The sequence below is a fragment of the Apium graveolens genome, chromosome 5, assembly GCF_009905375.1.
Source record: "Apium graveolens cultivar Ventura chromosome 5, ASM990537v1, whole genome shotgun sequence".
Taxonomy (NCBI): domain Eukaryota; kingdom Viridiplantae; phylum Streptophyta; class Magnoliopsida; order Apiales; family Apiaceae; genus Apium; species Apium graveolens.
Window position 1 is genome coordinate 46,730,475 of NC_133651.1, and position 15,386 is coordinate 46,745,860.

General features: G+C 38.2%; 1 non-coding gene across 1 annotated transcript; it reads left to right on the top strand.

The window, feature by feature from the left end:
* Positions 1-14,564: 14,564 nt before the first annotated feature.
* LOC141663247 (small nucleolar RNA R71) lies at positions 14,565-14,671 on the top strand. Its single transcript, XR_012551325.1, has one exon. It is a non-coding gene; the product is annotated as a small nucleolar RNA R71 (small nucleolar RNA).
* Positions 14,672-15,386: the final 715 nt, after the last annotated feature.

Consider the following 15,386-nt stretch of genomic DNA (forward strand, 5'->3'; position numbering starts at 1 on the left):
ATTATTAAATATCCATGTCTTTTATTGTTAAGAGAATACCCTAAATTCCAAATATAAACAAGCGATTAAACCTCGACAATCAAACAAATCATGACTATGATCTAACACTCTAGCAATGTATAAGACTTAGTGAAATATAAGTGTCTCTAGCATGCAAATCAATCTAATAAGACTCAACATCACCAAATATGACATCACTACACTACCATCAATATCATAGGTTAATCGGAAAATTATCTAAGGGATCATGTTAAAATGCAAATGCATGAAACTACATGAACAAAATATCATAAAACTACCAAAAAAAACTGCATGGCAAAATATACAACTATATGAATTAAAACTATCATGAACATGCAAACTATATGAGACTCACACAAACTATATTCCTTCAACTACTACCCCTAAACTTAAAATATTCACTGTCCTCAGTGAAGGTAATAGTAAGGAATCAGGCATACCTACTGTGAATCAGAATCCTCACCCTCAATGGGTGGAGTGTCAGGCGTGTCTGGAGGAGGATATACTAGATCCTCACCAAAAACTGACTACTGGATGTCAACACTGGTGGCTCTAAAAGCTGTCCCAAGTGCCTGGGTGAGATCATGTGCAAACCAACTATGGATATCGTGTATCGCATCCATCCTCCTCGCGAGACGCCTATACTGCATCGAACTCAAACCAGCTCCCATCTCTGCTCCTGCTCCTGCTGCTGCGATGAACCAGCCTCCTCTCCATACTGAGCTCTCCAAGCTGCTCTATGTGCATACTGAGAACTTCCTGTTATAGTTGCTTCCATAGGCACACCACCTGGGAAATGATCATATGAATAACCAAGCCTCTTAGGATCGAGCTTCCCTCCATACCACTCTTGCATGCTCTGTAGCGCAGAACTATCAATAGGAGCACTGGGAAGCTGAAGCTGCTCATGTGCAGGACAATGAAATCCAACCACCACGCACAACTTCGTCACAACTGACGCGTACAGAATTGCACTTGTAGTACCTCCCCTCAAGAATCTCAAAATCCCCTGATGTATCACCATCACAAAGTCAATGTAATCACCCTGCAATACCCTACAACAGACGAGCACGCTCCACAGTAATCTCATGCACATGCGAAGATGGCATGATGTTAGCACAACTAAACGAGTTCTAAGCCTATGCAAACCTGTTCATGCATGACGCAGGGAACGTGGAGTAATCAGTAGTGCCCCTCTTGAACTTCCAATGAGTCTTAGGCACACAGAGAGTAGCAACGATGAGATCTAAATCAAAGTCCTCCGGAGTCTTATCGTTCCAAGTGTCCTGACCCACCTTCCTTGCGGGCTGCTCAATCACCACCCTGATAGCATCAGCACTGTACTCTACAGTCCTCCCCCTCACCACCGTGAACCCATTCTTCTCCGCTTTGGCGTTTGCATAGAACTCCCGCACAATACTCATGGGCATAGCAGCGGGTGCCTCACAAAAAGAAACCCAACCCATCTCGAGAATCATCTCTAACAACTTACCATCCTTCCCTGATGGCAGAAAACCTCGCTCCTTAGCAATAGTCTTCGAGAGAAGCCTCGTGTACTCCTCCTCAGCCTCAGGAGTAGAAAACCTGGGCCTCACACCACCCACAGATGAAGAGTCGGTGGTGCTGCTTCCAACTTGTGTTCTTTATCTCTTGGGTGCCATCGGGATTGAAGAAGAAAGAATAAAAGCTTAAGTGTTTAGAGAGAATTTGTGTTGAGAGGTTGTGAATTGGTGGAGAAGTTGTGTGTAAGTGTATGTATTTATAGTTGGAGAGGTATAAATTCTATAAGGAAAAGAAGTGGGAATTGATTATGGAAATCGTGGGAATAAGGGAATTGATTAGGAGAGGGAATTATGGGATGTGGAAGAGTAAAAATCGGATTGGAATTGATTTTTGTTTAAAAATCCCGATTTTATCTTAAAACTGCCGTTTTTATTTTTTTTCGAACAGGGACCCGGCGCAGGCGCGCGCTAGGACATCGCGGGCGTGCTCACTTTCTGGAAAACCGGTGCGGCGCGCGCTAGAACAGCGCGGGCGCGCTTGGCTACTGGTAAAACGGCGCAACCACGCGCTTGTTCAGCGCGGGCGCGCCCAGCTTCTGTAGTTGGCCCTGAATATTTTCCTTTATCTATTTTTTTTGTGTTTTTCTCTTTTCTTCTTACTTCTTCTACCTACTAATGTACAACATACTTGGGTTGCCTCCCAAGAAGCGTTTCTTTTATGTCGCTAGCTCGACGTAGAATCTTGTGATCAAATGGACAATAAAACGGCACTAACCACCTCGCGGTTTGCCGTGTCACCATAATAATGCTTCAACCTCTGATTATTTACCTTGAATGCTTGGCCCTGATCATTCTCAAAAATTTCCGCCGCTCCATGTGGAAACACAGTTTTGACAATAAACGGCCCTGACCATCTTGACTTCAACTTTCCAGGAAAAAGACGGAGATGAGAGTTGAATAAAAGAACTTATTGCCCCGACACAAATGACTTGAGCACTAGACCCCTATCGTGCCACCTCTTGACTTTCTCCTTATACATTTTGTTGTTCTCATAAGCTTGAAGTCGAAACTCATCAAGTTCATTCAATTGAAGCATCCTCTTCTTTCCAGCCGCATCCAAGTCCAGATTCAACTTCTTCAAAGCCCAATATACCTTATGCTCGAGCTCTACAGGAAAATGACACCCTTTACCATAAACCAACTGAAACGGCGACATTCCCAATGGAGTCTTATATGTTGTTCTATACGCCCAAACAGCTTCATCAAGCTTCAAAGACCAATCCTTCCTTGATGGACACACCACTTTCTCCAAAATGCGCTTAATCTTGATAAATAACCAACTACTGCGTATTTTGACCCCACAATATACACACACACCACAAGTTATAGTCTCAGAGATGAATACCAAAAAAATAACACAAGTCATCTGAATCCAAAATTATAAGCCATTACACCTCAAACGGGGTTTATGAAAAAGTTTACATATTCTTTGCCATTATTACAATTCATAAATATACATAAGTCTGATACATTAACAGTTGATAACGTGGCCTATTAGTAGTTCCTACCTCAGCTACAGCGTCATCAACGCCTACAGGAAACTGCAGAATGTTTCCTATCCGCTTGCGAATTGGGAGCTTAGTCCTGTTCATTTTGTCTATCTGTTGTGTGATGAAAGAAGAAAGCAAGGGTGAGCAACAAGCCCACCAAAATAATATGTATAATGATTAACAATATATGAGCATTCTCATCATAATACTCATGAAAATCTTGGTCAAGCAAATATGAACCAAGTTTGATATCTTAACGCGACCAAGTCACAAAATATTCAGTATATATGTATATATATACTTTTTAAAATCTTGGAAATCCTCTTCCATGTATATTATACATAGAGTTCCAGTTTATAACTGTATAAAAATATCGTTGCAAGGTGATCTCATATATCTAACCTTGTCTCGTCATTTTTCTGAAAATCTTTATCATGCATAAGATAATCATTTACTAGATATAAGTTTAAACGATGAAGTTACAAGATACACCAATATATTTATATCTTTTCTGAATACTACTTGAACTACCACCGTTCAAGTTATAATTAGTTCATCCCATAGATGAAGCTACAAGACAAAACTTATATAGAATCAATCTTTGAAATATCATCAAAATGAAATGAAGTTACGAGATATTTCATTTGATGAAAACATCATTTTGAAAACTTGATCCTGCCAACACTCAACAATCGCCCAGCCGTAGCCTTTCTTTCGAAGTGCTCTGGGTAGTGTTGCAGAAATATCCAACTGGATGATGAACTCATTACGGGAGTTTGCCGCGCCAGGAAGACCACTCACGATGATCAGTTACAGTAGTGCAACCCCACCATTTTCTACATGTAGGGGAGAACCGTCGGATTTACTTGTCAACCGAACACTGGACTCCTAAGGAATGGACCGTCTTAGTGGAACTTCCGGGCCATTTGGGCCAATATAATAAGGCTGGGCCGACGCCACTCGACCACTTACGCCACTCCTAGTTCAGATGAAATCCATGACTCTGAAACGTAAAGCTCGTCCCCCCTTTTCCTAAGTAGAAACTTGTTGATATGGCTCCACCAAGAAATCGTATCTAGTTGGAAAGGAAAATTCACCGATATTTCCCAGGCGATGCCTGTTAATGGATTAACTTATTCCAAGAATTTTACTTCCCGAGTATTGGGTAAGTAATCAAAAACTCTTTTATCAAAACAGCAACCTTGTTGCGAATATAAAAATACATCACGGAGCCGGATCCCTAAGATTTTTGAGCGAGTATTTAAATCCCCTTCGAAAGGAAGATCTTAAATTTGAAAACGAGTTTTGGGATCCGCTCTAACCTTCCAAAAATAGTTTTGATAAAGTTTGAAAATAATCTCTGGAAATATTTAAAGTAAGAATGATTTGATAGTACAATTATTTTCCGAATACTTGGAAAATATCGATACATTATTCTTTAGGAAAATAAAGAATATTATTTAATAAAATAAACGGAATCATAAGTCCTCGAATGAATATTCAAAAATAATATTCATTTATAAAATAAAACTATCGAATAAACCTTATTCGATTAATAGTTTTGCAAACTATATATATATATATATTAAATACTCGGGAACATCGCCTCCCGGTTTAGAAAATATTCACCTTTGGGTCCCCTATACTAAGGGTATACGCAACTACTGCTTATCTCTAGCATAGGTATTATGCAACTTATAAGCAATTGAATCGACAATTAGATATCAAGATTACGAAATAGGCATGCATATATACCATATCAGCATGCTCCAATATATCGCAAGATTTTCTAATAACAATAATGCACTTTTCACAAGATAATGCATATATATATATATACATCACAACAACAGTATAACGGGTAGAAAACTTGCCTGAGCGACTGGGGGTGGTAAAAGGCCTGGGGCGAGTCTGGTAACCTATAAACAATATATAAGTTGGAATTAAACCACGGTCACTTAAGAAACTAGTCTTTAACCAATTAGACCCTAATGTTCGCTTTTGCGCTTAACGATTCACATAAGTCGCTCGAGTACCCTCGGCTCCACCATTTTTAATAAATTAACCGCTATGAATTTTAAGGTGACACTTTTGTAAATACCCTACCAACTGACTTATTAACCTTACACAATTGTTTCATACTCCAATTAGTCATTTAAGGACCTTAACCAGGGTTTCAAAGTAAGGCGAGGGGAAATGGTTCGTTCGCGAAATGCCGTTACTTAAAACGGTCATTTCTCCTAAACCGTACATCAGATTCAAGCGAACTACATATCAAAACGAAGCTCGTAACATGAACTATCTAAAAATGGCAATGGTCAGAATCTAACAGTGAGTTCACGGGTCCTGAAGTTAAGAACAAAAACAGTCTAAGGTAAATCGGGCATTACGACGGCTATGTTTACGCGATTACCAAAGTTTATACTACTCCAAATCAATCACAAACCAACTTACAACCAACATTACTGTAACACCCCCAAATCCGGGGTCGAGGATCCAGGTTGTCACGAGTTTCATTTCCCTTAATAACACCTAATTCTTCATAAACAATCATCTACTGCGTAGTGTGACCCCACAATATACACACACACACCACAAGTAATAGTTTCAGAGATGAATACCAAAAATAACAAAAGTCATTTTATTCCACAATTATAAGTCATTACACCTCAAAATGGTTTCTAAATAAATTTACATATTCCTTGCCATTATTATAATTCATAAATATACATAAGTCTGGTACATCAAAAGTTGAAAGCCTAGCCTATTGGTAGATCCTACCTCAGTTACAATGGCATCAACGCCTACAGGAAACTGCGGAACGTTTCCTATTCGCTCGCGAATTCGGAGCTCGATCCTGTTCATCTTGTCTATCTGTCGTTTTGTGATGAAAGAAGAAAGCAAGGGTGAGCAACAAGCCCACCAAAATAATATGTAGAATAATTAACAATATATGAGTATTCTCATAGTACTCATGAAAGTCTTGGTCGAAAGAAATGAACCAAGTTTGATCTCTTATGTGACCAAATCGCAAAATATTCAGTATATACATATATACATTTCACAATCTTTGAAATCCTCTGACCTGTATAATATACACAGAGTTCCAGTTTATAACTGTATAAAAATATCGTTGCAAGGTGATTTCATATATCTAACCTTGTCTCAACGTTTTTCTGAAAATCTTTGTCATGCATAAGATAATCAATAACCAGATATAAGTTGAAAAGATGAAGTTACAAGATACCCCAATATACTTATATCTTTCCCAAATACTACTTGAACTACCACCGTTCAAGTTATAATCAGTTTCAAAAGTTCATCACATAGATGAGACTACAAGATAAGACTTGAATAGATTCAATCCATGAAATATCATTATAAATAATGAAGTTACGAGATACTTCATTAAGCCCCAATATATATATATATATACACCTATATATATATATACATTCATACACTCCTTTAAAACCTCTGTTATAAAAATAATAAACAGAGTTGCAATATCCAATGAATTTAGAAAGGAGAAAACCTTGGCATAAACCTGATATCTTGCTGATCAGGCAAAGATACCAATAAGTAACCTTTTCTACTAGTAGATGGATGAATCCCCCACCGGTCATCACCCTGGCCACATAAGGACCTTGTGCTGGACCGCCACCCGGCCTCTTACGCGTTGATGGACTGCCACCCAGCCACTTACACTTTGATAGACCGTACCCCGGCCTGTCGCTTATGCCGACTCAATTAGATGGACTTACTTCTCGAACGTTGGACAAGTAATCAAATTGTTTTCTCAAAACAGCAACCACGTTGCGAATGTAAAATACACCACAGAGCCGGATCCCCCAGGTTTTGAGCGAGTATTTAAATCCCCTTCGAAAGGAGGATCTTAAATATAAAAGAATTAGTTTTGGGATCCGCCCTAACTTTTAGAAATCATTTTGAAGACTCGAAAACATTTTTAAGAATGTTTGGAGTACTGCTGATTTATTAAAATAAATCAGTCCCGATATATTAGAAATATCTGAATATTATTATTTAAATAATATTCTCATAAAGATAATCCTTATAAAAATAATCGAAGTAGAAGTTTTAAAACTCATACTTGAAATGGATATTAAATAACCAAAGATATACTTATATGAAAGTACTATCTTTATTCGAATAATCGAAAATAAGTTTGATTATCGAAACATTATTCTTTAATAAAATAAAGGATATTATTAAATTATAAGCGGAGTCTTAATACCTCGAATGAATATTATAAATAATATTCATTAAATAAAATAAACGGAGTCATACATCCTCAAATGTATATTCAAATAATAATTATTAAATAAAATAAACAGAGTCATAAGTCCTCGAATGAATATTCAAATAATATTTATTAAATAAAATAAAGTTATCGAATAAACCTTATTCGATCAATAGTTTTGAAAACTATATCCATATATATATAAATATATATATATATATAATATACTCTGGAACATCGACTCCCAGTTTAGAAATATATTCACCTTGGGGTCCCCTATACTAAGGGTATACGCAACTACTACTTATCTCTAGCATAGGTATTATGCAACTTATAAGCAATTGAATCAACAATTAAAAATCAAGATTACGAAAAAAGGCATGCATATATACCATAACACATGCTCCAATATATCGCAAGATTTGCTAATAACAATCATGCATTTATCACAAGATAATGCATATACATGTATACATCACCACAACAGTATAACGGGTAGAAAACTTGTCTGAGTGCTCCCGGATAGACTTAAGCTTAGAGTGGGTCCGATAACCTATGAACAACAACATAAGTCGGAATTAAACCCGTTCGCTTTAAGAAACTAGACTTTAACCAATTGAACCCTAACGTTTGCTTTTGCGCTTAACGATTCACTTACGTCGCTCGAGTACCCTCGGCTCCACCATTTTTAATAAATTAACCATTAAGAATTTTAAAGCGATTCTTTCGCGAGTACCTTACTAACTGCCTAGTCCACTTAACATAATTGTTTCATACCCCAATTAGTCATTTAAAGTCCTTAACCAAGGTTTCAAAGTAAGGCGAGGGGTAATGGTTCGGTCGCGAAACGCCGTTACTTAAAACGGCCGTTTCTCCTAAACCGTACATCGGATTCAAATGAACCACATATCAAAACGAAGCTCGCAACATGAACTATCTAATCATGGCAATGGTCAAAACCTAGCAGTGAGTTCTCGGGTCCTGATGTTATGAACAAAAACAGTCTAAAGTAAATCGGACATTACGACGGCTATGTTTACGCGATTACCAAATTTTAAACTACTCCAATCAACCACAATCAACCACAAATCACCCCATAACCACCAATACCACCAAACTTCATCCAAACCTTACTAACTCAGTCCATAACATCATGATTTTTGCAACTTATTCAATCTCAAACAAGAGCTACTAATTATACTTAAGGTTCATCAACCAATAACCAAGATTTATAACCCAAAATCATTATAATTCCATCCAAACTCTAAACATACAAGAATCATGCTCTCATGAACTATAAAAAACAAAACCAAACCTAATACTCAAAGTAAAGTTAGGGTTTGGAGGGGTTATACCTTCCTTGGAGAGTGGAGAATCACTTAGGAAGCCTTAAATAACCACTAACTATCTTTACTAAGCTTGGATCTTGAAGAAAATATAAGAAAACACAAAGTTAGTTTCTTGAAAACACTATTCACCAAGAACTTTGATGAATTTATTAGATATGTTAAACATGGAATCTTGAGCTTAAACTTATGGCTCATCTTAGTTATGAATTATGGAAGCTAAAGAAACAAACCTCTTGAATTATGAAGGTGTGTAGCTTGATTTTTGAAATTTTCTCCTTTGCTTTTCATGGAAAAGGCGAGAGCAAAGAGTGGGGGAAGAAGAAAATGTTTTTGTTTTGGTTGCTTTTGATTTTTTGTGTTTGTTTTGCTTGTTAATTAGGTTGTTACCATGGTAAATATTGTGTGGCTCACAATCATCCAACAACACACTTGCTTGGTCATGCTTATATCACCATGTGATGTCACCCTCCCTCCTTTGTCCTCTTCTCATTGGTTTGATGACATCGTCCCCACTAATCTCTTTGATTAGCTTTTAATTATTTGGTTAATGACCGCTGATCTGTTATACGGTTCGCTTAACTTTCATTTTCGTTTATCGTTTGAGGGATCATACCCGGGATCTTATTACTTAGGTTTCCTTAACCTTTCTCAAAACATTATATTCCTTTTTATGATCCCCTCTTAAAATCCTTGAATTTAAATCCTATTTATCCTGTTACCTTATACTCACTTCTTTCTGTATCTGGTGGATTTTCGGGAAAAATCAAAGTGTTCGAATTTGGATTCTGACGATCTTTACATACACTTATATCCCATATAAAGTACTAATAAGATCTCAGAATAACAATAGAAGAACCCCTACATAGTGTGGCATGAAAAGTTTTCTTATTCAGCAAAATCACTATTCATAAGGGTTTAAAAAAATTCCAAAATTTGCGGTTATTACAATTACAACCAAAATCCATCCAAACCTCACTACATCAGTCCATTACTTCATGTTTTATCCAAGTCATTCAATCACAAACAAAAGCTACTAACCATACTAAGTTTCATTAACTAATAACCAAGATTTACAACTTAAACTCATTACAAATCCAACCAAACTCTAAATATACATGAATCATGCTTCTAATGAACTATACCAAACATAACAAGCTCTAAACATTCAAAAGTAGGGCTAGGGTATGAGATTATACCTTCCTTGGTGAGTAGAAGTAACTAAGGAGCTTGAAACAACCCTTGAAAATCCTTACAAAAGCTATATCTAAACAAAAACACAAGATCAAAAATTTCAAGTTCTTGAAAACACTATTCACTCTCTTCTTCAATGATTTATTGAAGGATATTGTGAAGGAAATGGAAGCTTAGATTCCTAGGATATCCATAACTAAGTACAAGGGACCTTGGATAATTACCTCACAATTTAACAAGACTTGGATCTTGGTTTTTGATTTTCTTCTCTTTGAAAAGATAAAGAAGCCGAGAGTAGATGTTCTTGGAAATGGAAAGTCAACTTCCAATTTGTATTTGTGTTATGATATTTGTTGGTTGGTTGCTTCCTTTGTTGGTTAGTTTCTTTTTACCATGGTGAAAAATGTGTGGCTCACAATCAACCAACCAATCCTTCCCATATTGTCATGCTTATGTCATCAAGCTTAGGTCATCTTGTTACACTTATCGTCTTCTTGTTGGTGTGATGACATCATCATCTCCTAACTTCTTTGATTAACCCTTAATTACTTGGCTAATGACCGCTTATCTGTTATACGGTTCTCTTAACTTTCGTTCGCGTTTATCGTTCGAGGGATCATATTCGGGATCTTATTACTTGGGTTTCCCCTATACCTTTCTCAATATTTTATATTCCTTTTTATGATCCTCTCTTAAAATCCTTGAATTTAAATCTTTTTTATCATATTACCTTATACTCAATTCTTCCTGTATCTGGTGGGTTTTCGGGAAAAATCAAAGTGTTCGAATTTGGATTCTGACGATCTTTACATAAACTTATATACCATATAGAGTACTAATAAGATCTCAGAATATCAATAAAAGAACCCCTACATAGCGTGACATGAAAAGTTTTCTTATTCAGCATAATCAGCAAAATCACTATTCATAAGGGTTACAAAAAGTCCAAATTTTTTAGGGTTATTACAAACAATGTCGGCCAAAAGAAACCTGCTTGAAGAACACGAGCTGCTGTCTTTTCTCCACCATAATGTCCTCCATAAGCTGTTGAGTGGCAATCTCGCAAGATCCCCCCTGTTTCGCTGTAAGGAATACATCTCTTGATGATTTGGTCAGCTCCTTGGTGAAAAAGAAACGGCTCATCCCACATATACCACTTCACCTCATGTAGAAACTTCTTCCTTTGAGCATAAGATAAGTTGGGAGGCATGATATTACTCACAAGGTAGTTTACAATGTCTGCAAACCACGGTTCTTCTTCTTGCACTCCAAATAGTTGCTCGTCGGGAAAAGACTCATTTATCAATGTCTTATCCAATGAAGTAGCATTAGGATTTTCTAAACGTGAGAGATGATCAGTGACTTGATTTTCAGTTCCTTTTATGTCCTTGATCTCTAGTTCAAATTCTTGGAGCAAAAGAATCCATCTAATCAATCTAGGCTTCGAGTCCTTTTTTGAGACGAGATATCGGATTGCGGCGTGATCCGTGAAAACTGTCACCTTAGTCCCAAGTAGGTAAGATCAAAATTTCTCAAAACCATAGACAATAGCCAAAAGTTCTTTCTCCATAGTAGTATAATTCAGTTGGGAACTATTTAGGGTCTTACTAGCATAGTAGACCACATGAAATATGTTGTTCTTCCTCTGCCCGAGAACTGCTCCAACTGCATAGTCGCTTGCATCGCACATCATCTAAAAAGGCTCTTTCCAATCAGGTGCAGTTATGATCAGTGCCGTTATTAGACTCTTCTTCAATATCTCAAAAGCTGCGAGGCACTCGTTATCAAACTTGAAAGGAACATCTTTCTCTAACAGACTGCACAATGGGTTCAAAATTTTCGAGAAGTCTTTGATGAAACGCCTTTAGAAACCCGCATGACCAACAAAACTGCGAATTCCCTTAACAAAATTGGGTGGAGGAATATTCTCAATGACTCCCACCTTGGCCTTATCCACTTCAAGACCCTTACTAGAAACTTTGTGCCCGAGAATGATGCCATGTCGCACCATAAAGTGACATTTTTCCCAATTGAGAACCAGATTGGTCTCAACACACCTCTTGAGAACATGTCGAAGATTTTGCAAGCATTCATCAAAAGAATCGCCAAAGACTGAGAAGTCATCCATGAACACCTCCACATTCTGGCCAATCATGTCAGAAAAGTTGGCCATCATACATCTCTGAAATGTGGCTGGTCCACCACACAGACCAAAAGAAACTCGTCTGAAGGTGAAAGTACCAAATGGACAAGTGAAGGTAGTTTTCTCCTGATCTTCTGGAGCGATACAAATATGATTGTAACCCGAATAGCCATCCAGAAGACAATAGTACTCATGATCGGCCAACATGTCAAGCATCTGATCAATGAAGGGCAAGAGGAAGTGATCCTTCCTAGTGGCTTTGTTTAGCTTCCTGTAGTCCATGCAAACTCTCCACCCCGTGACTGTCCTTGTAGAAATAAGCTCATTCTTCTCATTTGCTACCACAGTAATTCCACATTTCTTTGAAACATATTGAACCGGGCTTACCCATGAACTGTCAGAGATAGGGTAGATGATCCCTGTATCTAGCCACTTAAAAATTTCTTTCTTCACTACTTCCTTCATGATAGGATTAAGTCTTCTTTGCTGCTCGACCATAGGTTTGCTAACTTCCTCTAGCAAAATTTTATGCATAGAGTAAGAAGGGCTGATTCCCTTGATATCTGTTATAGTCCATCCAATTACCGACTTGAACAGTCAGAATCCTCAAAAGCTTTTCCTCATCACTACCTGAAAGGTCAGATACAATAATAATAGGCAGAGTAGATGCATCACCTAAAAATGTATACCTCAAATGTTCAGGTAAAGGCTTAAGCTCAAGAGTGGGAGCTTCCTCAATAGAAGGCTTGATGCATTTAGGAGCTTTGTTTAATTCCTCCATTCCAAGAGATTCAAAAGGCATATCAATTTTCCTTTTCCAGGGAGAAGCATTCAAATATTGCAATTGTTCTTCCCCTTCTTCATCTTCACTATCTGAATTCCCCATTAAGGCTTTTTCTAAGGCATCAGACCTTAGCAATTGATCAAGTTCTAAGGTGACCACCGAATCAACCAACTCCACTTTAAAGCATTCCTCATTATCAGTAGGGAATTTTATAGCATTGAACATATTAAAAGTAACATCCTGATCCAGAACTCGCATGATGAGCTCACCCTTCTATACATTTATCAAGGTTTAGCCAGTCGCCAGGAAAGGTCTTCCTCAAGATTATGGGAATCCTCTTATCCTCCTCGAAATTAAGAATTACGAAATCAGCAGGAAAGATGAGTTTATCAACCTTGACCAAAACATCCTCTACAATATCTCGTGGATATGTAATAGAACGGTTGGCCAACTGCAAGGTCATATAAATCGGTTTGGGATCAGGTAAATTTAAATGCATGAAAATTGACAAAGGCATCGGATAGATGCTAGCTCCCAAATCACATAAGCATCTGTCAAAAGACACTTTTCCAATATGACATGGAATAGTGAAGCTTCCTGGATCTTTAAGCTTCGGAGGCAACTTCTGTTGCAGCATAGCACTGCATTCCTCCGTGAGAGCAACTGTCTCTAAATTATCTAGCTTCACCTTCCGAGAGAGAATACCTTTCACAAACTTTACATAACTAGGCATCTGCTCGAGAGCCTCGGCAAAAGGTATGTTGATATGAAGTTTCTTGAACACCTCCAGAAACTTCTCAAATTGCTTGTCCAGCTTTTTCTTCTGCAGTCGCTTGGGAAAAGGCGGTGGAGGATAGATCTGTTTCTCCCCTGTATTACCCTCAGGCGGAGTTTGTTCAACAGTAGTCTTCCTTGGTCCCGCTTCTTCGTCCTGCTGCACTACTTTGTTCTCAGCCCCAACTTCTTCAATCAACTCTTGAGTTTGTTCGGGATTCGCAACCTTTCCAGACCTTAAAGTGATTTCCTTTACCTGCTCCTTAGCTTCCCTCTTTCTTGGCACTTCACTGTCAATAGGTAATGTACCAGGATGATGATTTAGCAAGGCATTGGCAATTTACCCAATTTGATTTTCCAAGGTCTTGATAGAAATAACTTGACTCTTGCACATAAGCTTCAACTCCTCTAATTCAAATTTTTCATTGGCTTGTTGCAGCTGGAGTTGCTGTCTAGGTGCATACTGTGGTTGCTGAAAACCAGGGGGGTTGTATTGTTTAGCTGGGTACTGCTGATAAGGCTGTTGAACCGCATTCTGAGCATTTCTCCAACTGAAATTAGGATGATTTCAGTTGTTGGGATGATAGGTGGCTGGCACTGGTTGCTGCGATCGCTGGAAGTTGCTCACGAACTGAGCTGATTCACCAGAAATTACGCACTGATCAGTCTCATGGGCACCAGCACAAAGCTCATAGACACTAGCGATTTGATTTACTCCATAATTAGCCAAATTGTCCACCTTCATCATCAAAGCCTTAAGTTGGGCAGCGATAGCTGTAGCTGCGTCCAACTCCAGAATTCCTGCGACTTTCCCCTGAGTCAGTCTCTGGGAAGGATTCTGGTACTCATTAGTAGCAATCAGTTTAATAAGTTTATAAGCTTCATCGTAGCTCTTAGCCCACAAGGCTCCTCCTAATGTTGCATCAAGCATGGGTCTAGAAGTAGCACCCAATCCATTGTGGAAGCAATTAATAATCATCCAATCAGACATGCCATGATGTGGGCACTTCCTTAGCATCTCCTTATATCGATCCAAAGCTTCACACAGAGATTCCCCTATTTGCTGAGCAAACTGGGTAAGAGCATTCCTGATTGCAGCAGTCTTCGCCATGGGGAAGAATTTAGTGAGAAAATTTTGCACAAGTTCCTCCCAAGTGGTGATAGATCCTGCTGACAGAGAGTGTAACCAGCACTTAGCCTTGTCCCTCAGAGAGAATGGGAACAGGCGTAGCTTGATAGCATCTTCAATTACATCATTGAATTTGAAAGTATCGCAGATCTCGATGAAATCCCTGATGTGCATGTTGGGGTCTTCAGTAGGAGAACCCCCAAATTGAACTGAGTTCTGTATTATCTGAATCATGCTTAACTTGATCTCAAAAGTGTTATCCCTGATGGTCGGTCTGATGATGCTTGACTGAATGTCAATAATCTTAGGTTGAGAATAGTCCTTCAAAGCCTTCGGAATTTCTTCTTGATCTCTCATCGCTACTATAATTGGTTCTTCGACTTTCTCTTCTTATTCTACCTACTTTTATTCCTAAAAAACTTCCTTACGAACTACCACAACTTCTTCCTCGGTTTTATCCAGTGTTCTCTTACGAGTACACGAACGCGTATGCATACAACCTCGCTAGAGTACCTGAAATAAGACAAGGAAACAGATAAGTAACAATGTCCGAGTCAATGAACTTTAACAACCACTGATGGAAAGCACATAAACTATCAATTAACACTGCAGTCCCCAGCAGCGGCGCCAAAAACTTATTAGTCGCTAAACACGAGCTAATAATACACGTAAGTATACGAGT